Consider the following 26,709-nt stretch of genomic DNA (forward strand, 5'->3'; position numbering starts at 1 on the left):
GAAAAACAGAATAAGCTGTCTTCCTTGGATGTTAATTCCTTGAAAATAGCTATTATTTATAATGTGGAACCTATGCAAGTCACTGTATTAGGCACTTGATATGATATCAATTCATTTCATTCATACAACAACCCTAAGTGATAGGCGTTGTTACATCCCTATTTTATAAATTAGGAAACAAGCTTAAGAGTTTTACTCTTCACTGGCTTACCCAAGACTACTCACCAAGCAGATGACAGAACTAGGATTCTAACTCATATCCTCTGACTCCCCTCCTTGCGCTTTGGCCACCAGTCTTTCCATGAAATATGCAACAGCAGCTGCAAAGAATATTAGACTGGATTTAAAACTCTCTGAAATCCCTCCTAAGCACTAAGAAATTTGAACTACTGGGGGAGGGATTCTGCTGTTTATCTTTATATTCTCAAAGGTTTTCACAATGCCTGAAGCATAGTTTATTTTCGGTAAGTGTGTGTTAAATTAATAAATGAAAAATTTATAATAATAAAATAAAAAGAAATGGAAAGCACTGTTTAGAAAAGTTATTGATATGTTATTTTTAGTCATCCTAACAATTAAGTTATATTTAGTACATATCAATATTAGTTGGTTTGGATAAATTACAAATAACTGAAAATCAATAATATTGTTGAAAAACCTTTATTTCATCAATTCTACATAGATATGACCGTGAGCCACAGGAAGTGAGTCTTTAAGAGTTTTATTTAGTTGTTTTTGTATGTTGAACTGATATGATTAGGTTTGCATACTAGAAAAGCCAGAGGAAGTCTTATCCTAATATATTTTTCTCAGAAGTAGAGTTGTATGAGTAACAAGTCACTGGCTATTTTCAGCTTCCATGAACACCTCTCAGACAGCTCTTATGGGATCACAGAAGAAGAGATCATAATTAATTGTAAAATGTTGCGGGTTATCTCTAAATTCTTTACTGTAGCTATAGTTTATCCTATTAAGACAATATGATAGAAGAGAAATATCAAAATAATAGGAGTCAGATTCATCCAACTCTTTCCTTACCACTAGCTAGTGTTGAACTGTGACTACCAGATTAATTAAAATATAAAATTAAAATTTTAACCTCATTTACCCTGTACAAAAAGGAGACAAAACAAGAGACCTTTTCTGTCTTTTTGTGCCTAAATGCATCATCTGAAGCTTGATTCCCTGCTAGAAGCTAGAAACATGCTCACTCCTACCCTATGCTTCCAAAAGCATCATGACAAAACCAGTTGTAAATTTCAGCGGTGCAGACGTGACCACTGAGATGAAACATAAGAGCACTAAGTTCAGGAAATCACTTAGTTTTTGGACTTGAAGTTAAGACCTCTTTAATTGCATATGCAAATTTATCATACAGCATGCAGATTTTATGGTTTCTAGATTCTCTGACAATATCTGTACCCTTATTGCTTAATGACCACTGTTGGTGTGGGGTTTCATTTAGCAGATTTAGACAACAAAACCTGTGGCCAACATGTCGGCTGCCTGTCTGAAGCAATACCAGCTTATCTAGCCCTTGAGTGGTAAGTTTCTGTAGACAGATCTGTCACCTCGAAGTATAAAATTGGTTAATAAAACTATTTTGTGTGTGTATTTGGGTGATGGATAATTTAGCAAATATATGTATGTATTTTTTTTTTAATATCTGAGAGGGGAAAAGTATTTGAAAGTGCAGTGTCCAGCTGTGCACAGAATGATGTATCTGCAATTTAACAAAAATGAAAACAAACAAGCAAAAAAATCAATAAAGACATGCATTGTTCTTCTTAAAACCCAATTTGGCAGATTTTTTTTAACTTTGGTGACAACGCTTTCTGAAAAGGCCCAAGAGGCAGCTATGCTCAGAACAACGTGACGTTGAACTATAAAACTAAAGAGATGGGGGTGAGGGGAAGGTTCTTCCCCTCTGTTGAAAGCTTTAGTAGCAATTATTTTAAATTCTATTCAAAAATACACATGCTGAGTGATATCTCGCAGCTTATTTAATAGTGTTATCAGACTGAAGGCACTTTAGACCTGTGCATAGCAACAGAATAGTCATTTGTAACAAATTCCATCTTGCTTATTGAAAAATAATGATCGAGTGGGGCTGGGTACGGAGAGACTGGATCCCTCATATTACAGATCATTTGGCTTAAAATTGGTCCTTCAGTGGTTCTCCCTAAGTCACTCAGCTGGTCCCTGACCTCTTCCTCATACTGCAGCATATCTCAGTGGAGGGCTGCCTCAGCCCCTTTTCATGCCCTTCCCTGTCAAGGCCACTCTTGTTATTTGTTACCCTGCTACTGCTATCTCCGTTTGCTTCCCAGGTGCTGTGTGCTGCTGACTGATGCTGCCCGTCCATGGACCCCCTACAAGTCAAAGAGCACTGAGTACCCAAAGAGACATTGTGAAGGACAACTCCTGAGTATTTATGGCAGGGGTGTCCAAATTATGGCAGCCCGTGATCCATTGTTAATTGGCCCACAGCAAATTCCAAAAATATATTTAGTTACTTAAATAAACCAGGTGAGGCAATACGTACTTCACCTCAAGTGAGTGGCCTGGCTGTTTGTGTATTTTACCACATATGGCCCTCGGTGAAAAATGTTGAAAAAAGTTTGGACACCCCCCGTTTATGGCATGGGGCATAAAAGTTTAGTGTGGATTGTAAAAACATTTCAGCTTATGGTACCTCCGTTTTGCAAGCTCTATTGCTCTAGGGCAAATCTCTCTCTTCTTCTTTAAAACAGGAAATTTAACTTATGTCCAAAATGGCCATTTATCGTAGGCACACGCAGCCACAAGATATTTTGTGTCACTTAGGGAACCTCGGATTCCAGGGGGAAAGTCTATGAACTTGCTTTGATTCCTTTAATGTGTTCTTTCTATCCCTCAAATATCTCCAATGTTGGTGAAACTTCATTAAAAAAAAAAAAATGACATCTTGAACACATCTAGAAGCTGATACCCTGTAGTTGCCCTGAATTCAAATGCTAAGAAAATAACTAAAATCTACACATTTCCTCTAACTTTTTGCTAAAATTCTCACTGCACTGCTACCGTGTTTCCCCGAAAATAAGATCTAGCGAGACAATCAGCTCTAATGCATCTTTTGGAGCAAAAATTAATATAAGACCCATTCTTATTTTTCTATAATATAAGACTAGGTATAATATAATATATAATATAATATAATATAATATCTATAATATAATATAATATAATATAATATAATATAATATAATATAATATAATATAACTATAATATAATATAATATAATATAGTATAATACCATGTCTTATTTTACTATAAGACCAGGTCTTATATAATATAATATAATGTAACACTAGGTCTTATATTAACTTTTGCTCCAAAAGACACATTAGAGCTGATTGTCTGGCTAGGTCTTATTTTCGGGGAAACATGGTATCAAATCAGGGGACATTGGAAAGACAGCGGCAGTAGGGTTGGGGACTTATCCTAAGTTGACGCTTGAAGATAACTAGACTTGCTGCTGAATTTCAGGATATTTCCACCCTCTGTATGAATGTCAATGTTGTTTTAAAATGCCATGTTCTTTTTAAGGACTCTGGTACGGAAACTAGGCAAAACTGAAAGTAGACAATTTGGTTTCCAGCATCATCTCATTTTTCAATTATTCCTTCCTCTCTCATCTACTCCGCAAATGTCTCTCTAAAGCCTATGCTTTGGTGAGGATGCTTGGTTGTCACTAAATTCTCCTACCACTGTCCTCATGTTTGCTCTGCCATCCCTGACACATGGTTCTACTTCTTAGTTGATACCTTCAGGCAGACCCCAAATAGGACATCTGATAAGCCTCCAAGCCCGTATCCTACATTACACATTTATAACACATGCAAATCTACTAAATTTCTACAGTGATTATTTCAACCTTTTCAGTTCTTTGGAACATAATACTATCTCACCAGAACACCATCTAAATTTATATAATCTTAAAATTTGTGTACTTAATTTCCAGATGCTCAAACACTTTAAAAATCCCTTACCACCTCCCATTTCTATCTGAACTAAAGTAGTTAACATTTGTATAATATGTATATAGTTTTTTCAAAGAGCATTGCCCCAATTAGCTAACTAGTGTTCAAAACACTCTTAGGAAGTGTTTTCAAATGTAGAAAATGAGGTTTATCTCAAAGCTGTTGGCAGTTTCATGGTGTGATTTAGCATTCGACTTCCTTTCATTTTCAAACTGTACTTTTGCCATCAAAAAGAAATACTGACTTATTTCCAGTGAATGATGTTGCATATGAATAGGCTGCCTTGGACTCTCCCCAGGGAACGCGATGTGCTGTACATTCATCCTCAAAGACGACTCAGAAATGCTTAATGGCAACCAAATCATATGAGTTTGTACAGTTATCTGCAATAACATTTGTTCAGCGGGCATCCGATTTCTTACATTCATTTATTCATTCATCCTTCATATACGTATTGAGTACCTCCTAAGTAGCAGGCATAATAAACTGCCAAAAGAATTGACTGACCATACAATAATAATTACCACTACTTCCCAGAGAGTTTTCAACACATTACCTCATTTCATCCTAGCTTCAATCAAACAAGGTAGGTTTATTAGTCAGCATTCTCCAGAGGGGGAAAAGAAAAACAAACCAATAGGATATGGTATGTATGTACATGAGGACACACACACACACACACACACACACACACACACACACACGGAGAGAGGATATAAGAAAGAGAGAGAAGGAGTGGGAGAGAATATGACATTTTAAGAAATTGGCTCACACAATTGTGGGGGCTGATAAACCTGAAATCTTTAGAGCAGGCCAGGAGGCTGGAAATCCAGGGAAGTGTTCATGTTGCAACTTGAGTCCAAAATCTGCCCACTAGAAACCCAGGAAGAGTTTCTATGTTGCAGTCTTGAGGCAGAATTCTTTCTCCTTTCTGAAATGTTAGTCCTTCCTCTTAAAACATTCAAGTGATTGGATCAGGACAACCCACATTATGTAAAGTAATCTGCTTCATTCGAAATCTACTTACCTAAATATTAATCACACCTGAAAAATGCCTTCACAGCAGCATCTGGGCTGGTGTTTGATAAAAGCGCCAGACACTATATTCTCCAGGCAAGTTCACAAAAAGTTAATCATCTCAGTGGGTATTACTATATTTATACAAAGAGATGTTGAGGCTTGGAGAGATGTTTCCTGGGATTCACACAGATAATAAATAAGAATTTATTTATTATTTGGGCCATTTTTGTTCTAAAACCAGCATGTTTTCCTCCATATCACAATATAAGGTAGTATGTTACAAAATCAAAGATATTATCCCAAAACTTTAAGTATTTCGAATTATTTTTTTTGGTGGAGGATGAATTCATTCATTCATCCAACCAATAAATATTAATTGAGAGTCTACTACATAAAGGACACTGCGCTAGGATCTGGGGACAGAACAAAAGTGAACAAAACAGTCAATGGCTCTGCCCCCTAGTGGGGGAAAAAACAACACACAATTGAACATCAGAATCACCTATACCAAATGCTACAAAGAAAAATCAAACCATGTAAGGATGATGGTGTGATTCTTTGTGGTGGTGATCTTTGAGCAGAGACCTGAATGAAGTAAGAGCACAAACCATGCAGATATCTAAAGAAAAGCATTATTTTCAGTTAAAGGGAAAAGCAAGTGCAATGATGCTACAATGCATGAATAGCTAGCTGGTCTGCCTTGGGAACAGCAGGAGACCAATGTGGCTGGAGCAGAAAGATTTAAGCAGGTTTGTGGAGTAATAGATTCAACAAAGCACAAACAGACAGTAATTGGCAGAGGGGATGCAAAAGTGGTTACTTTAGGAGCACTTAGTAATGGAAAGATTCTTGAAAAGCGAGTTCCGAGCAGAATTCAGAAATTAGCAAACACATAAAAAATAGAAACGTAGGAATGACTTAGGTGAATTCACTGAGTCATCAGATTCTGTACAGCTCAAAATGAAACATGGGTAAGTATAATGGTTTGACTGAGACAGAGAGTCTATATTGTGCAGAAATCACGGTGATTGGAGGTATAGGGATCACACAGGAGAGAAAATAAGTGAATGTGTATGCAAACTGAATGTGTACATTTAGCAGGTGCCAAAGAACTTGGTATGAACTGATTAAAAGGAAGTTACTGGAAAACTCAAAGAAACTTCAATTTTATGGAAAATGAAGAGGTGATCATTGTAGGTATTTAAATTGAGAGGCCAATGCTAAAAGAAATATTTGAAGATAATAAAAATTAACAATTATGAGTGCTTTCTACATGTTAGTCATGCTTAGATGTATTGTCTCTTTTATTTCTTATAAAAACCATTATGACATGAGATACTATTATTATATCTTTATTAGAGATGAGGAACCTGAAATAAAGAAATATTAAGTAACTTGTCCAAAGTTTCATAGCCAATAAATTGTTGAGCTGGTATTTGAACCCAAGTAACCTGGATCCAGAGTCTAAGCCTTAATTAATAGTGTCTTCCCAAGGCGTTTAGCAACCCTATCTATGACATGGCCTAGCAATCATTATGGTACATTGTAGGTCAAACTCAGGTTTAAAAATGGAAAGAAAATGTAATTATATTAAATGGGATAGAAAAAGGTAAAGATATTTGGATGTAAAACATAGCAGTACTCCAGATTTGTGATGATGGTCTGAACCAATAAAAAATATAACCATGGACACAGAAAAATAGGAGCACCATAATTAATAAAGCATGGCAATGGATTTGATTTAGAAGGTAAAGGGGTGAAAAATTAAAGATAATTCCAAAGTTGGAAGCTTACAACTATCAGGAAATTGGCAGTGAGAATTTTTTACCAACAATGGTAAACAATTGTTTACCATTTACTATATTAAACATAAAGATTTGATTCCATTTAATCCCCCAAACCCCTGTGAGGCTGCTAAAGAATTACTATTTCCATTCGATAAATAGCATAGGTCAAGTAGATGCCCTAAAGCTACACTGACAACAAGTGGCACAGCCAAGTTCAAATGTGGTCTACCTGAATCCAAGGACCATGCTCTTTAGTCCTTCATGCTACTGCAACTTTTTGACAGGTTGGGCCTCAGCATTTAGAGGATTCTCCAAGTAATGCCATAAGCTTGCCCAGCTATTTAAGCCAGAAGGGCACTGTGACTCAGAGCTAACAATGCATATTCAGGAATTATCAGCAAACCATATCAGTCAATATGGTTCAGAAATAATGATGGGGAGTGGATGGTCTAGAGGAAATGGGGAGAAAAGCAAACACCAGCTGGGGACAGAGCGTGAAGAAGACTGAGAAGCTCTAACTCTCTGGCATAAAACTTCTTCAGAGCAACCAAATCTAAACCGTGAGCAGTGGAATGACATCTCCACCGCACAGTTTCAGCTGCGTCCCCTGCATAAGTTAGTGCCATCTGCCACGGAGGAGGAACAGTGGTGAACTGGAATAGCAGTCCAGGCTCATTTTTGAAAACTTGGCAATGACTTTACATGGCAATGTGACTAAAGTTTGCAAGGATGTAAGAGCTTCCCTATATTAGCCAATGTATTGTACATTCTCAAACAGAAAAACAAACAAAAAACACCCTGCTCAATTCACAAAAGATTTCCTGTGGCTTTATCCTAAGAAACAAACCTTCAAAATAACAACCTAAGTTCCAGATTACATATTCCTAAAACTAATTTGGCAGGATTCTATTATACAACATTAATGAGTGGGTTGCACAGTGGTAGGGGGTGATGGGTCCTTGGAGGGGTGGGGGGGACTGACTCAAAATGTTGGTAGCCACAATGTGTAACATGGTATACCAATACATTTTAAATGGACTAGTTTATTCTTTAGCGTTTAATTCTGGCTTTGGAATGTTCTCCAGCAGAATAAACCAAAATAAATCATGAATTTAAAATCTGAGTGCAATTTCATGAAAACTGATCTTATTTTTTAAAGATAAACCTAAAGGATCTAAGTTATCCATTTACAGCAGCCAGACAGCCGTAAAATAGAGTAAATTTTTATTTTCCTGCTTTTCCTACTTTTTAGAAGGATAGTTAAAGAGTATCTGGGGGACAAAAGGTAGGCTTGTGTGAGGCACACTCCTGGGGCGGTCAACACTGGAATGTGTAAACCCCTAAAGCACCATTTAAGCAGATGGAAAATTCTGCTCACCTTAGAAACTATCCATCCATCCCCAGGGCTTAATTGTCCCAGGTGTTGTGGCCATCTGCCAGACTTATGCATAACAAACGCTTGCTTAAAAAAAAAAAATTGGATACTGAAAACTCACAGCTTCCTTAGGACGTGGTCCAAGTGCATACGGAATTGGAAATTAAAGCTCACATCTTACATTCACTACTCTTACCATGGCAGTTTTTGCAATGGAACAGACAAGAGAGATTGATTAGGCAGGGTGAATTGTTGACATAGACTGCAAGCAAGAGAATGTTTCAAGGGTAGAGGATGAAGAATTGAGGGATACACTGGAAATTGAAAGTCTAGGAAACAATAACCTTTTCAGACAGAGCTATTCATTCAATATTCTGGTGAGAACTACTGGCCATTTAAGTTTACATTAGCAAAGATTCCAAAGAGATAAGCAAAAACAAAAACAAACAAAAAACAACAACAACAAAAACAGGAAATTGACAGTTAATGAAAAGAAACATACATCCTTTAATAGCTTAAGTTCTTATAGCATGTATTAAGAGTAGGATATTGCTGAAACTGCCCATGTAAAGTGCTCTGCCCACAAAGAAGTGTAAATACCTGCAACATATTTAATTAACCAAAAAGATCATTTCAGCAAAGAATGGGATATTTGGTTGTTCATAAAGAAACGACTTCACAGTCCATTTTCAATCTGCTTTAACAGAGCGAAGAAAACTAATACAAGCCCGAGTATTTTCTACCTTTTTAAATTTTTTCTTCTTTTTACAAAAGAAATAAGTTTAGTGGTTTTGAAAATAGAATAGAGAGATTAAAATTAAGAAAATTTTAAAATAAAAATAAATTGAAAATAAACATTAAAACCTACTAAATACTCTAATTCCATTGAGGCATTAGGGGGCAAACTATAAAGACAAAACTCTAGCCCTCCCTTACCAAACATTTCCAAAAGAGAGCTGTGTTTTCGTTTCTTTCTTAACTCCAAATAGTTTTCTCCAGAGAAGTTCCCTCTTCTCCTTTTCCACCTGAAAACTGATGACCTGGTCATAGTTCAATGTCAATGCCCTTGATCCTTTTAGTAAGTGTTTCTATTTCTTGCTTTGCATGAACATTGTAAATAATCTCTGCTTTCTGCTTTAAGGTACTTAAAACATAAACAATTCGTCCTCCAACCTCCATCTTAGCACAGCCTTCCTGGTATGAAAATATCCTGAGGAAGGCGGAGGTGGCTCCATACCCATGTAGTAGCTCCTAATTTGGTCCAGCAACGTGAACATCAGCTGCTCCGTTGCCCTCTCCTTCTAGCACATACATTCTCAGCTCATCAACACCTATTCAGTATTGGTCCTCGGGTTAACAATAATTCACTTGGCTTGTTGGTCGTTGTACGACCAGTCTTACCCTCAGCAAGATAGCACACAGACCTTATAAGGTAGCTTTCTGTTACTTCACTGCAATAATTTCAGAGCATTTCCTAAGACCTCCCTCTCCTTGTTAAACTCGCAGTAGCAATTACAAGTAGCATAGCGCTTTCAGAAAATCAATAGCTGCTTATTTGGGTTGCCTAGGAAAAGAGTCAGTGTTCAACCATAGGGTACGTTTCACCCAACCTTTCCACGTGTCTCTTTGTGCTTTGTCCTTATATTCACATGAATTCTCACATGTCCTAATGATTTTTTAAATAAAAACGTTCAAATAGAAAACAATCCCCTAGATTACGTGTAGGATATAAATTTCAATGAAACATAGTCCAAACTCTTGAAGTAGCTTAAAAATCAAGTTGTGAAGACAAACATGCACAGAGTTAATCCAGGGAGAAAATAAAGGTAATAAAGGAGAAATTATAGAATGTAAAATTAATTCATCTCAGTCTGCCTATTGTATTATGGGGGTTATATATTTAATATAATACATACAACCTTAGTGTCTCAAACATTAGAAATCTTCACTGTGAGGGAAACAGAGCTGACAAGATGCCGATAACATCCTCATATTTTATTCTAATAACATAACAAATGTAAGAAATTCAACTGGGATCTAGGGGTCATAATACGCCTATCATTCCTTATAGCAAATTTCAAATTTAAATAGGCAGATAATTTAAAATCCAGTCAGCATAAGGCGTGAAATGTAAGCACTGTGACTTTAAAAGATAAAGGTCGTAAGTATTATTTAAATAATATACTGGAAGTTATACTCCCAGATGGATGGTGAAGCACTTCAAAGTAGCAAATGTGCAAGCCTGAAGATTGATTCCAATTCAAATAATTACGTTCAAGTTTTAAACATCTCTTTCAAAGTTATCTTTAGATTCTAATGCACATCATTTTGAAATGTTTGGCGGTGTTTCCATCCCCTGTGTCTACTTCTCTCGACACCAGCCTCATCTACCTACAAGCAACAATAAACATATCTCTTCTTGGTTTGTAAATACTGAGAACCCAAGGAGCGTATCAGAGCTCCGTTACATTTCCCTCTAACGATTAGAATTATGTTCTCAACAATACTTTCCCTGCTTCCAGCTTCCCTGCCATCGTGGTAGGTAGATCTCCCAGAGTTGCTACAGCTGTACTGATGCAACGTGAGAAGCACTGCAATGCAGAGGTCCTGCTCCTGTGTCCCGACGACTTATGTTAGACTTCTGGGAAACTGATGACGACTCAGGTCTGCCTTGAGGTTTGACTCAAGGTTTGACGTACTTGGCCTTTGTAATTAGGTGTTTGGATCTTTCTTTTTAAAGAAATAACAAAGGGGAGATTTTCTTTATTATGTAGTGAGGCCATACTGGATATGACACTTTGGGAGCACAATCGGTTTCTCCTATTAATAGGAATAATGGGTATAAAATTTATTTTGATAAATTCTGTGAATAATGTACCTGACATCTTGGTAATATAGTTTAGGGTCCCAAATATATTGCTATAATAAAAACCTGAATTTCGTATGTGAGTCTGATTCTGAAGCCGTTTCCAAAGAAGAATTCACCAAACAATCTTTATTCCCAGAATGATTACTTTAAAGGTCATTTTCAATTTAGAAATACATTTCCTTCTCTTCTGAAACAATGTGATTTTATTTTCAGAGGTATCTCAAAGTAAATAAGTAAGCTAAACTCTGGTGACAATACTACATTAGAGTTATATTCATTATTATCTTTTCAAAAAGATTTTACATATCATGGACTATTCTACTGTATATTTAAAATGTTATGTATGTTCTTCCTAAGTTCGTGTATATTGTTGAGGATACCAAAGGTATAAAATCAGTTTTTTTGTTTTGTTTTTTGTTTACTTTTCTACTGCTCCAAGAGATTTGCAGAATTAATGCAAATATTAATGCACATATTATTAATTTATTTCCCTAATTTTAATCTCAGTAGCTCATTTTCTTTTAACTTCAGGAAAGTGGCAAAAAGATGCAAAGTAGAAACTTTATATTTCTTTCAAAAAGCAAGGCAGAGCTTCTAAGTTTCCTCCCCAAACTATGTGTGACCTAATTCTGTCCTACTTTTTGTAGTAGGAGGACAGTTTGTTTTTCCTGCCTATTAATTATTAAACTTGTTTGTGGAGACTGTCAGTGAGAATGCAATCAGAACTTCTTTGGGTAAAAGTATAACAATTGCATATACTAGTTTCACAACTAAGAGACTTAAAATGTGAGACAAATATCCATTAAAAAAAATCTAAAGTCTTTCTACATTTTAATCAATTCTGACTACTTTGTATAACCTGCAAATACTCAACAATGTTCTTTAGCTTGGAAAGAGTCAACTGTTATAAAACCTTCCTTAAGAAATTCATTTCTGGCTCTACAGAATAAAGCTGACTTGGGAAATATGGCTCCATGAGAATAAATACAGCCACTCTCAACTTTCAATGTGATGTATTTCACACTGGTAAATGATTTAGTTAGTCCTTTAGCAGGTGTTCAGAAAGAAAATCAAATTTACAACATTAGGAACGAAATAATCTATTCCTCAAGCCCCATGATACACCCATGATAACTGAAGTCCTCCAAATAATTCAGGCTCTATCTGCTACAATAGCAGTCGGGATTCAATTCAGCAATATTCCAGGGAGCTGAGGGAAGTCAGTACTCCCCTATCTCAATGTAGGGAACAGGCCCTTTGCTGGCATATCAGAAGATGACTTAATTCCCATCCAATGTGCACACCTGCTGCGTAACAAGGCAAAAATTATTATTGCTCTTCTGAGATCTTGGCCAGCAAATCTATGCCTTGACTCCTGTGCCATGCTTTGTTAGTTCTTTGATACAGACTTCATTATTCCCTGCATTTGTTTCTCCAGCTGCATATGTGGGACATTTGGTGATAAGTTTGTTTTGAACTTGATTGTATAGATGATGGATGTTTCAAAGGTTGGGATTACTGAAGATATGTTTTGTTTAGTTCAGATGTGACTGGCATAGAGTTAGGTTATTACTACTGTCCATTCCTTTTTCTGTAACCTGAACAATTTGAGATGGATTTTCATGACGTTCACCTATGGGAGCATGAAAATTTGGATGGAAAAACAATGAGTTTCTAAAGTCAAGGCTATCTGTGATACTGCAACCCAAAATTTCATGACAGTCACACAAGTCATTTGTAGGTTGGCTTGAAAACGTCCCTCTTTCTACCAAATTTATTAGAAACTTACAGAAAACCTGACTCACCATTGCAGTGACTCATACAAGTCTGATGAAACTTACAGAGTGGAATTATACGGAACAGGAGAAAAAAATAGTCACAGGTAAAAGATTTAGTCAGCATTTTTAAAGATCTCTACTAGAGTAAAGTATACCTCTTCATAATAAAATTGATGAAAACTCTGTACTGAAAATGTAAACTCTGAGCAACTGTGGAGAAAGAAAGGCAAGTGTGCTAAATTTGCATAAAAGGAAATAGCCATTCCAAAAAGTGGTAGAAGCCAGACCACCTGTTACAAAAATATTTCATTGCCAAAACCCCATAGAAGTTACACTTAGCAAGGTAATCAATGAGATTTTGGTACTGAAATCAAAGGTTGATTTTAATTCTTCAGTTCACTTAACTTCTTTAAAGAGAAGTGAGCTTTTAGCTACGTATCCTTAAATTCTAGTGTTCCCACAATTCTGACATGTCTTCTCTAACCATAAAAGTTCTCTATAGATGATAAAGCCTCTATATAGCTTCAATTACTATCTAAATGTTGATGGCTCCCTCACCTAAACGTCCAGCAGAAAACTCTCTCCTGATTCCAAAGGGCTGTCTCAGACTTGTTATGACAGAGCTCCATCTGAATGTTTCAGATGTGCCCATAACTATCACTTTCTTCACCCAACTCCAATCTGCTCCTTCTTCTATGATCCACATCTTGGTGAAGGTCATTTATCCACTCCATCAGCTGCTAAAGATACTGTGATGCAAAAGACAGATGTGGCCCCTGCCTTCTTTCAGGTTCAACAGAACAGTGAAGAATAAAATTTAACAAGAAATAACATATATTTGGACTGTCACAAAAGGAAAAGTGCATGGAGCATGTAAATGGGGTGCTTAAAATTATTGGGGTGGGAGTGAGTCATCACTGATTCTCCCTCTTGCTTATCACCTCTCAATCTTAACGCCAACTCACGTAATTCATAGCTCTTATACGTTTAGATCCCTTCATTTCCCTCTAATTCCACTGCTCCCATCTTAGTTCAGGCCATTATCACTCTGTACTCAGATCACAACAAGCAACTCTTTACCCAGCATCCAGTCTTACCCTGCTTGCCTTATTCATGTTCTGGAATGTAACAGAAATTGGGAAAATGATTGTTATTGTTGCAATCACTTAGAAAAACTACTTTGGTTGTGTTTGGAGAATTACTCTAAGACATTTCTGTTACCTGTTTGAAGAACAGTTGCGCGTACATCAAATGGCCAGCTGTTGACAGAAAGCTGAACAGTATCTGTCATGAAATACTAAAGCAAATCACAACCTTCTCTGCCACATAAGTATAAAGGAGTAACATTCAGCTGACATGAAGGTAACTTCACACCCCCACAATGTTGTCATTTCTCTGAGTCTAATTAGAATCTTAAATCCAGAATAGCACAAAATTTAGATTTTACGATCTAAACATGCCACAGTTGTCTCATGCTATAATAGCGGCAGCACCGAAGTTAGTTGTGAGATGTCCAGATAGAGGGAACATATACAGCTTGCCTTATACACGAATGCACAGAAGGAGCAGTGGCTGTCCATTAAAGCTGATGGCACCCTTGAATATTGCTGGTGGAACTCTGCAACTCAGAAGACAGGTGGGCAATAGACCACCTGTAAGAAGACCTCCAGTTGCAAGTGGGACCTACCCTTGATAGACCAGTGCACATCATGGGAGAATTCACATGCTGATTCTGGTGCTAACAGATGAAACAGCATCTCCAGGAACCAGGTCTGATATTAAGAGTATTAGATTTGATGAGCTTAGAAAAAGAACAGCTGGGCAAAGTCGAGGTTAATGGCAGCACAAATTCCTTTTCCTTCAGTTGCTCCTTAAAATTTGCATTCCTTAGGCATGAATTTTGTGTACACATTCCACAGAATGGACTATTCGGAACCCAGACCCAGAATCAAGTACCTGCATGCATTCTCTTTGCTAAGGCCCAGTCTCATGTATGACACTTATACTACTATCTTCCAAGCACCTACTAAACATTTGGTTATTCAACTGACTCAGTATTTACTGAGTACCTACTATGCTCTAAGTACAGTCCTAGATACAGACTTACAGAATTAAACAAAAAGAGAAATTGTTTCCTATTTTCAAAGAACAGATAATTATATTATATAAGATGAGATCTTATATTAATTATTGCTCCAAAAGGCACTTTAGAGTTGATGGTCCAGCTAGGTCTTATTTTCAGGGAAACACAGTACTTCTAATTCTCCAAATGCATCCTGTCTCTTCCTACCTCTGTACAGGTATACACTTTGTCCTCTCTACATGAAGGTAGAATCTTCCCAATTTTTCTCAAGCTAGCACTTACTTGTTCTTCAAAATTCAGCTTAAAAATAAAAACTCCTTCAGGAAATTTCTTTCTCATCTCACTCCCCAATATTATAGCTCATCCCTCTTGGGTATATATACATTTTTTTGGTACCCCCGGTATACACAGAGGGAGGATGCCAAAAAAAATGTACATACATTTTAAGAAAGGAAAAATAACTGTATTAAAATTATAATACTCATATTATAATTACTGATAATTTTATTTATTTATCAGTATTTATCAATATTACAAAAAATACTGATAACGAAAGACAAATACAAGTCACATTTGACTTCTGCAATTACAAGAGGTACTCAAAGTGGTTACCATCAACGCAATTTTAACACAGTTTTTTCTTTCTTAAAATGTGTATACATTTTTTAGATATATATATCTAAAGGCACTGGAAATGTGCCTTCTCCAATGTTAAACTGGGCTTCTTCAGATCAGGCTTACTCAACTTGATTCTGAGTCTTACAAAAGAACAAAATAGGTGTACTAAAAAGATAAGTAATTTCTAGTCAGAAAACCCATTTTCAAGTCCCTGTTCTTCCTCTTAAGAGCTGTGAACTCAATTGTCATTTAATCTCTTACTTTTAGTTTCTTCATCTGTTTAAAAGTACAGGATAATGTAGAAAGAAGGTGAAATGAGACTCAACACATGAAAGCATTCTTTTTACCTGTAAAGTGCTATAAATATATTACTACCCTATGACCCTGAGAGCTCCTTCAGAGCAGACACCATGTTTGGACGTCTTTGTATGATTCTTCCCCTTCATAGTCAGACCTAGCATAGTACTGATTTTGTGAAAAATTCAGTTTGATACACATTTTTGAATTGATAGTGCAAAAAGTAAGCTTTTTGCTTTAAAATTTGTATAGAACTTTTTTTCATAAAATTTCCCTGGAAAGGGAAATGCAGTGTAAGAAGCATGAAATCTTAAAAATTAAACTTAGCACATTAATTAAACTCCTGGAGAGTAAAAAAGACAGAAATAATAAAATTCAAGAACTACTACAATATATTTTTGATGGCTTTTTTGAAGGGGGTACAATTCAAAGGAACAGCAATTTGATTTGAAGACCCTCTTCTCAGAGCTTGTCCTGGGCAGAGTTGAGAAGTAGCTGGTTTGTTTTTAATTTTGTCTCAAAGTCTGTGAAATCCTGGAAATCCTTCCTCTCATCTGGAGATTACTGAAGCCTTGCTTCCAGGTGCGTTCCTAGAACTAGCACCCCTAAAGATACTTCTGTCTGCCCCCTCTTACTCTGGCCGCCATGTTTCTGTGTCTATGTTATTTTTAGCAAGTTATAATATGAAAACTATTATATTTATCAACTCAAGCAAAATCATCTGTTAGAAACCTGCTAGATTTTAGAAGATCCAGTAGGGGAAGATCTGATCCTTGTTTTTAGGTAGCTCAGCACTGTTTTAGGTAGCTCAAAATTTATTTTAGGTAGTATAGACAAACTATCATACATGATTTGATAAATGCATTATAAGACACAAACCAAAACATTGTGAAAATGCCAAGGGAAGGGCAGCACACCATACCTGCTGAGGAGTTGAAGAAATCTCCACTGTTGAAGTAATTTTCAGCTGGACTTTGGAGGGTGAGAACATGATTGTCAGATGTCTGTAGCAGGCCAGATGGGAGATACAACGTGCATTCCAGGCAGAGAACTGAATTTTCAGAGGCCTAGAGATATGAAAAGGCACAACATATTTAGAGGATTGTTGGGAAATGAATGTGTTTTAAAAGCTTCTGAACTTAAGTAGGATGTCTCTAGTTGGGAGAATATCAGGCAGCTTGAAAGAGTACCATGGAGAATTTTGGCTTATGTATAAAAGGAATATTTCTGGTCAAGGGACCAGAATTTCTGAACCATGAATAACTGCTTAAACCTGCCCCCCCCAGATTGTCTTCCTCAATCATCCACCCACCTCTAGCCTGAACCATGTCTCCCAGTCAATTTATTGTAACATCACATCCGATCTTATGACTGTTTTAACTCATGTCTGTCTCCTATGTTTACAATTTTATTCACCCCTCCTCTTTATTGTGCCTAGCACAAGCTAATAAACAGACAACTTGAACATAAGCATATCATACTTAATGAAACTAAAAGGCACAATAAGCATATGCATTGACAATTAACATAGCACTTATGCTTCATACTCATTAATTCATCTTTCAATTCCCAGTGAAGTAGGTACTATCATCATTCTCATTGAATAGTTGAGGAAGCTGAGACACAAGAAAAGTCTTCATCTTATTCCTTGTTAAATACTTAATCATATGAAAACACTATTTATTATTTTCATTTTTTAACCTATACTCTGATGTCAATTTCTTTGAAAATAAGGATGTTCCTCTTCAAATGTGTGAAACCACTTTGTGTACGTTTATACATTTTACAACGAAAATGATTGTCAGTAGACACATTATACTAAATGATTCTTGCACAAAAGGAAATGCAAAATTTTTGAAATTATGATCATACATTACAAATTCCTCTGTGTTTGTTCCAGGAACTGTGAACCATCTGTACCATGTAAATAGTTCAGCTTGTGTCTGCAGACATAAAGCAGAAGAGGAAGTACCAAACGTGCAATTTGTTTTGACCTGTCTACAAAGTTTCTTGGAGTCACAGGTGCAGAAATTTCATTCACTGTGTTAATTTCATTAACTCCTGAGAGTCATCTTACAAGTCATAGATTCTTACCTCCTCTGTGGTGTGTATTTTTATGGCGTTCTCCTTGCTTCACAGGAAATGCATCAGTATATTACATTTCTTCAATGAGAACCACCCACTTACACTGTTTTGATTATTAAGGGTTCAGATAAATGTTCAGGTTATCACAGAAGAGAGATTAATAAGCATATTGAGAGGTTATAATTCCATCAACATTTTTCTAACTATAAGGGAAAGCCAAATTTTAAATCCTATATACCGTGTTTCCCCGAAAATAAGACCTAGCCAGACAATCAGCCCTAATGCATCTTTTGGAGCAAAAATTAATATAAGACATAATACCGGGTCTTATATTAATTTTTGCTCCAAAAGATGCATTAGAGCTGATTGGCTAGATTTTATTTTTGGGGAAACACGGTACATCCACTTAAATGTAACACCTATATTAATTACATTTTATTCTCATCAATTTTTTGAAGCAATTTATTTTACAGAATAAATATCTTTCTATCAGGATTATATTTTATTAAATTCTTGATTTATTGCCTTATAATTTTTTAAAAATATCCTAGAATTCAATGTTAATTTTTTTCTCAGCTAAATAGATAAGATATAACTTTGCTTTCAATGCAATTTATATATGGTTTTATAGATTCATCATCATTATTCCCCTTAAAGTCAGTAATGGTATGAAGCCTCTTTGGGTAAGTACATTTGACTGTTTTATTCAACTTCTAAAACTACGTAGGGAACTTCTAAATAAGCCTTGTGTTTTTCTCTTAGGTGTGGATCTATTCCCTACTTTGATATCACTGTTGAGAAAGAGTAGAGTTTGGTGTAGACATTAAACTTGATGAGAATCTATGCCAATTCTGTCATTTAAATAGAATTAGATGAAATCATTTGTTCTATGGTTTGTGACCTACTCAAAAGTTAACCAAAATTCTCCTACCCTCTCTAAATCTTACAGTGTGAAAATTACACATGCGCAGGTAAATTAAAGAAACATTAAAGCTGAAAGCTGAAATGTACCCTGGAGTCCTCTAGTACAAAACAGTAAGAACTCTTTATGAAAATCCTCCAATTGGCAATGAGCTCTTACTTAACTACTTTCTTTAACTACAGTTGGTGAAGGGGAACTCATTGCTTCCTGAGATGGTCAATTCCATTCGAAAAGCTCTAATTGTGAGAAAATTCTTCATTATGTTCCAATCCAACTTACTGTAATTTTAGAGACAAACTAAGTGATTGAATCCTTTTTCCATTCAGCAGCTACGAATGAATGAGGATACCTATTCTTCAGCACAAAAGTACATAACTGATAACCTCAAAATCTGTTCATTATGAATTGTTATATAATAGGAACTCTTTTCCTATCTCAAAATATAATATACCTGGTTATAAAGATAGTCCAGAGATCATAAACATATTGGTTTACATTGAAGAACAAAATCACACTTGAAATTTTAACACAGTTAATACATTAACAAATATAAAAGTGGCATCTCAGATCAATGGAGGGGCAGTTACTTAATTAATGGATTTAGAATATATAGTGAGCAATCTAGAAAAGATTCTGCTTGGTTTTTTACATAGCATTATATACCAAATGAACTGAATTTTAACTAAGTAGCTAAGTGTAAACACTAAATTTTAGCCTAAGGAGGAAAAAAAGATACTGTTTAATAAATCTCTTCAGGGTAAGAAATTTCATAGTCTAGAAGTGAGTGGAAAAATTCCAAAGGAAAGTGTCTACAGGTTCAAAGATATAAAAAGTATAAATTTCTGCATGCAAAAACAAAAACTAGAATTAAAAGTTAAACAGAGTAGGAAAAATAGTGGCAGAAATATGACAGACCAAAGGTTAATCTCTTTATTATATAAAAAAAAATCTCATAAAATCAATAGGAAAAAATATCTCAAAATACAAATAGGCAAAATAAACCAAAACAAAAAAAACCCAGATAATTTTGAAAAACAGTAAAACAAATAATAATAAACAAACATAAGGTAAAATACTCATTCTTACAAGTAATTAGACACCTGTCAAAATAACAACAGCAATATATTTGTCTAAGTAGCAATAATTGACCATTCTATAATTTAAACTGAGCAGAGCCTTTACTGTTCATTGCTGTAATCCTTTTGAATTTGTATTGGGCATTATGTACCAAAACAATAAACATATGCATGTAGTGGATATTTTGATATTTTCCCAAGGAAATAATCTAAATATGGAGAAAACTGATAACCGGTGATGTCCATCATAATATTATTTACATTAATTAAAGCAATTGAAAATAATCCAAAATAAACTAGTATTAAAAATAATTATTAAAAAGTTGATTGTTATGATGCATAGTAGATTAAGTAAAACTATTAAAATATAAATGTGGTTATAAAAATTAACGTTTGCTAAGGCCCAATTGTGACCAATATTGTTCCAAGTTGTTTACATGTATCACTCATTTTGTTTAATTTACTCACAACAACAATGAAAGGAAGACCAAATTTTAGAGATGAGAAAACTGAAAAACAGAGTTTAAATGGCTTACTGTAGATCACACAGTAAAAGTGAAAAAGTAGAAATAAGTAATTTTGATACAGGAGAGTTAGCATGTCCCTAGGTAAACAGGGAGGTCCCTGGTGGAATAAACAAAGACAGTCATACCCTAAAACTTCAGGTTTTAAAATCACTCCTTCGCTCTAGGACATAACGTAACAAGGCCTTGAGATTAATCATAAAATTCATTTTGGCCTGACAAATGGAGCAGATCTGATAGATAAAGAGTGGGTTACTTTGCTAATTCCTTTAGGATGGGCAAGCAGAACCAACCTGGTAGACGAATTTCATTAGAAGGTGCCAGTTCCCTTCTTCAAACAGTTCCCCTTCCCCAAGCAGGCAAGGGAAGGTATAAAACTAAGAGGTTTTGCTTCAGTCATGGGGCACCCCCCATTCGGGACCCCCTCCTGCTCGGGAGCTGCAACCTCTTCTCCTGCCTCTAAAAAATTATCCTCTTTTTAAAACTTTTTGCCTTTCCTGGTCCGTGTTTCCATTCTTCGGCTTCACGAGACAAGATCCCAGCCCACACTCAGAAACTCCCGGCAGATCCAACATCACCTACCTCAGTTTGACTCCAAGCCTTGAGTTGTTAATCAACACTATAATGCAAAAACTACTTCTAAGGCTGCAACAAGGCTCACCACTTATGATAAGGCATTAAGTGATAAAAACAATGCAAAATCATGGATAAAGTTTGACAGTCATATTTTAAAATATGAATTTAAACTGATATAGCATAAATTAAAATGCTAATAGGTTAGTATTAATATGGTATCTTGTTAGGTCATTTTTTCCCTTTTCTTAAATTTCTAAAGTTTTCATTACATTTTTATGTTATTTTTATAATATGATTGAAAATAAATGTTTAAATCCTATTCCTATTAATATAATGAGCTAAGTTATGTGGACTATCCTTTCTCTTGAAAACAACTAAAATGCTTTTAACGTTGTTTTAAAAATACTTTTTAAAGTTTGCGAAATATGTGACAAAGGGAAAGTAGGAACCAAGTGAGATAAGCGTATCAATGAAAACACATCTGTCTTGAAAGCATTCATCAAACTAGCAAAATCTACTTATCCTTATGATGGACTGTTGGAAGTGGGAACCAAAATCAAACACAATCACCGGCTAAGCTTGAGAATCCAATAGAAGAGAAGGCTGGAACTCCAAACTTTTCTACACTTTAGTGAAAGGGCAAACCATAAATAAACCTTCCCCTATCTCCATCCCAAGAGATTGCATAAAAAATCACCTCAGCTCCAAGCAGAGCAGAAGAGGAAAAAAGTTTCTCAGATGGAGCTCCACGGATCTCTATAACAAAATTGTATTACCTATGTACTGCAAATAAACCCTCATGTTATACATTGATTTTCATGAAGTCTAGAGAAATAGTGTTGTAGGTGCTTGCCAGAAGAAAATGCAAATGCCCTCTGGGGAAACTCACAGTCAAAAGTAAGGAAATCACACTATCTTCGAGAACCAATAGAAATAAAGGAGCTAAAACAACCTCAAAAAAGATTTTAGAAGTTGGAATTATCAGACATAGATTATAGAATATGAATGCTTACTAGAATTAAATAAATAAAATACAAATGTGAAAGTATGCACAGGGAACAGGAAACTATATAAAATTATATCGCATATTTTAAATTTCAGAAATAAAAAAGACAATAACTAACTAACTTATTGCATAGTACTGCAGCCCAGGTATTGTTCTATGCTCTGAGAATACAGTATTGAATAAAACAGACAGAAAGGTCTGCGCTTGTGAAGTTTCCATTCTTGTTTGTAAAACAGGGGTCAAAAAATATGCCAAATTCATGGTATGATATATGTTGATAAATGCTAAGGAAAAAATAAGGGGACAAGGTATGAATGGGCATCATATATAATTTTAATTACAGTGTTTAGAGAAGACATCAATGAAGAAATGACTTCCGAGTGAAGACTTCACAATGTCTGGCATGCAGGTAGATAAAAGAGCATCCTATGTAGTAGGCCAGTGAGTGCAAGGTGCTGAATAAGAACAAGCCTCACACATCCGTGGAACAGGAAGAACAGCTGTGCTGGAGTTCCGAGAGTCAGGAAAGAATAGAGGAGAATGAAGGAAGAGCATTGCACATGTGGGAGAAAGAGGTTCTAAAGAGTATAGACTGGCCTTGTCAGGACTCTGGCTTTTATCCTCAGTGGGGGTGGAGGGGTTGGGGGGGTAGCAGTTAGAAGAGTTTGAATTGGAAAGTCATGTGGTCTGATTGACTTATATGATAAACATTTGCCCTCAGTGCACAAGGGTGGAAGCAGAGTCCAATTAGGTTGGAGATGTTTTGCATAACCAGGAGCTAGGAAGACGACCTCAACAACAGTAGGGGATTGGGACGATGAGAAGTAGTCAGATTGTTTTTTTTTGAGGGTAGAGACCATAAGATAGACTGATTGTAGGAACCTGAGAATAAGAGCAGGGAGGATGATACCACATTTCTTTGTGGAGTTATGAACAGAATACTTGTAATAAATGTTTACATTCATGATTTAAAAATTAATATTCTTAGAAAACTTGAATAGAAAGGACCTTCCTTAATCTTCTAAATGATGTCTCCATTATATTTAGAGCAAATGTCATATTTAACAACAAAATATTGAGAGTTTTTCCTTTACATGATGATCTGAAGTGAATTCTTTCTTCAACATTTCCATTCAGCATTTTCCTGGGAGTTCCTCACCAAGCAGTAGGGCAAATAAAGGTAAATAGACTAAGATTAGATGGAAAATACAAAACTCTTATTGTTTAGTGATGATATCTGTATTTTGTGATTGTGATCTGTATTATCAAGAGAATATACAAGTAAATTATTAGACTTAATAAGAGAGGTTAGCAGGTTGACTAGAGGAAAATAAAAATATAAATACCTATTGCTTTTCTATAAAGCATCAACAACTAATTAGAATATGAAAAAATTGAAAGATACCATCTGTTATACAATCACAAATGCAAAATATCTATGAATGTATCTGCAAATATATACAATACTTCTGTAAATAAAATTATAAAATTTAATTGAAGAACTAAATAGAGAAGTATGACATGTTCTTGACAGGAATACCCAATATTGAAAAAATGTCACTTCTCCCCATATTGTTTTATGGATTCAATGCCATCCAAACAAGATCCTAACTTTTTTTGGTCAATCTTGACAGGCTTATTCTTCATTGTATAAAACAGTAAAAGAGGTCTAAATAGCCAAGGCATTCATAAAGAAGAACAAAGTGGGATGGATTGCACGAATATATATCAAGGCTTATAATAAAAATATAGTAATTGGAAAAGTGTGCCAACAGTCCTGGGCTAGCCAAAGGAACATAATAGGAAGCCAAGAAACTAACCAATATATACATAAACACAACATATGACAGAAATAGCACTGCAGATCAGTGGGAAAAGACACACTTTTCCCTAAATGTTCTGGAAAATTATACATGCATATAGAGGAATAATGAAATTAAATATTTACTTCACACTTTATATAAAAACCAGTTTCCTGTGGATTAAAGACCTACATGTAAATGGCCCATGAGAAATGCAACAGTCATTATGAGAGGTGCATATAAAAAAAATTGTCTTCGGAAATTATCCTACCGAGCATCTATCATCAATCAAGAGCCCAACCAATTTCTCAAATCCAGATAGATAGAACCAAACAGATAAGTTACAAAAACCATTGAAGAAGTTCTTTTAAAAGTTTTGAAAATGTGACCCAAGGCAAAGTCTGCCCAAGGGATTCCTGAAGAGACTTTCAAACTTTTTTGAGGACAGACTTATTGAGCTAATGCACATCTTCTCCCTACAGACTCTTTCTTAGAGATTTACAAAGTAAATTGAAAAGGACAAACAAAACCAATACTAGCATTTGTAGTCCCAGGGTAAGTTTTCACACAAAAAAGAGAGATTTCAAATCTGATCAGAAAACCAACAGACCCTTTAAAGAGATCCTACTTCTGGGATACGAGATAAATATTTGGAGTTCAAAGAAAAGGTGTCAGTGCTGAGACTCACGGTTAGGTTAATTCCACCGAGCAGTGAGTGAGAGGCTCAAAGGACCTCTGTGGAGAACACTTTTCTGAGTCAAGCACTTTGAACTGTGGTAGTGAGATAGTTTTGAATGAATCTCAGTGGGATACCCCAAAAGTTCCCCAAGTTTGGTGAACTCCCCAAAGTATCATCAGACAACCTGTTAATAAAGAAAAGCTAAATTTACTGGAATAACTTCTGTAAGGGATAACACCACCTGAGAAATGTCTTAGCACTGATTCAGAAAGTGGGAGTTGTAAGAAAGATAGTTTTAGGATCATGGAGTCTTGGCACAAGTAGTTCAAAGTGAGGTTTTCGAGTCAGGGAAGAGGTTGGATTATGAGAAGCCTGTGACACCATACATTTAGATTTGTAAATATAGCAAAATGATTATCTTTAATAGCTTTGAGCAGTTGTCTCATAAAATTTTTAATCAGCCATAAGATGGAATAGTACCATTTGAGACAACATGGATGGATCTTGAGATTATTATGCTAAGCGAAATAAGTCAGACAGAAAAAGTAGAGAACCATATGATTTCACTGATATGTGGTATATAAAACTGAAAACAACAAAAGAACTAGACAAACAAATGAAGAAACAAAAACTCATAGACATAGACAATAGTTTAGTGGTTCCCAGAGGGTAAGGGGGGAGGGAGATTCTAGAAGAGGGTAAATGGGGTCAAATATATGGTGATGGAGAAAGAACTGACTCTGGGTGGTGAACATGTAATGTGAGATATGGATGATGTATTACAGAATTGTACACCTGAAATTTATGTAACTTTACTAACAATTGTCACCCTAAAAATCTTTAAAAAAAAAAAGAAAAAAAAGAAAACAACAACTTTACCTGGAGCTGAGCTGCACTCTCCACAACTAGATTGAAAAAACAACTTGACATGGAGCTGATGGATCCTTGAAAAATACACTGTTCCCCAATATTCCCCAATAAAAATTTTAAATAAAATAAAATAAAAACAGATCAGCGATTACTTCCCAGGATAAAATGTATTTCAAAGAAATACTTGGGGGCGGGGGTGGTGGTAAGCGGGTGTTTGCTATGTTTTCCCAATTTTTCTATCAATCCCTACCAATTGATGTCCACTAAGTATATCGCTACATGAAAAACATCTCTTAATTTTTGCAAATGTTTATAAATTTATAAAGAATAAAATGTATGCCTATAAAATCTCAAAAAAAATTTAATGTAAATTTTCTGAAGCACACAGTGGTGTTATTCATTGGTTTACAGTTTTCCACTTCCTGAACAAAGATTTCCTGTAACGAACAACTAAGTCACATTGACAACACTTAGTTTTAGTTTTTAGTCCTAATAGCTATGATGTTGGATATAGCTGGTTGCAGTTCTGATGCTAAAATACATAAATGAGTATGAAACTTTTTATATAATGTTTAAAAATAAGCAAAATAATTACAAGGTTTAAGCGTTTGTACATATGTGGCACAAGTACTTAGAACAATAAAGAATTAGTTAGAACAATAAAGAAACCAGGATAGTGGTTACTTCTGGGAGGAGAGGCAAGGTGTTGATGTGGAAGGGGCATTTGAAAAGTTTCTTGCTTTTGGGTTTGGTGGTCTCAGTCAGGAGCTCAAGCCTGGGACAGTAGTGTGCATTTCTTGTATCATCATTCCCATTCTCCTCTGAGTCTACAAGCAGTTCTTGGAGCCAAACATACCCTCTGCATTCTCCCTTAGTGAGTCATATGTGGCCTAGAAAAGCTTTGTGAGAATCCAATGATAAAAGGCAAAGTAGACTAAAAATGTGCAGACATAAATGGATTACCAACCAAAGGACCAACATAAATCTCTGATAAAAAGAAAGACTAAAGTGATTGTCCCAGAGGACCTCACTGGTTTCAGAATGGACCTGATAATCTGAAACACCTTCTTTGTAATTGTCTGACATTTTCTCTTAGAACAGAATTCTGGGTAGATAATTTAGATACTCACCTGATGCTAATCAGGAAATACATGGTACTATAATTAAGATGTCTTTAGTTGTAGCTAATGATTTCATTCCTGAGTTTCGTTTCTTTTTTATTAAAGTAGTTTTCATTCCTATTATTGCAGTTTTAATAATATGAAGGTTTGTGCCAATAGACATTGTTATGAAATCAGTACCTAAACATCTTTGGGCCT

At 35.5% G+C, this 26,709-nt stretch overlaps 1 pseudogene; it reads left to right on the forward strand.

The window, feature by feature from the left end:
* Positions 1-18,898: 18,898 nt before the first annotated feature.
* Positions 18,899-26,397, forward strand: LOC141568638 (UPF0729 protein C18orf32 homolog pseudogene; annotated as a pseudogene).
* The last annotated feature ends 312 nt before the right edge of the window (positions 26,398-26,709 follow it).

Source organism: Rhinolophus sinicus, linkage group LG02 (assembly GCF_036562045.2).
Source record: "Rhinolophus sinicus isolate RSC01 linkage group LG02, ASM3656204v1, whole genome shotgun sequence".
NCBI classification, from domain to species: Eukaryota; Metazoa; Chordata; class Mammalia; order Chiroptera; family Rhinolophidae; genus Rhinolophus; species Rhinolophus sinicus.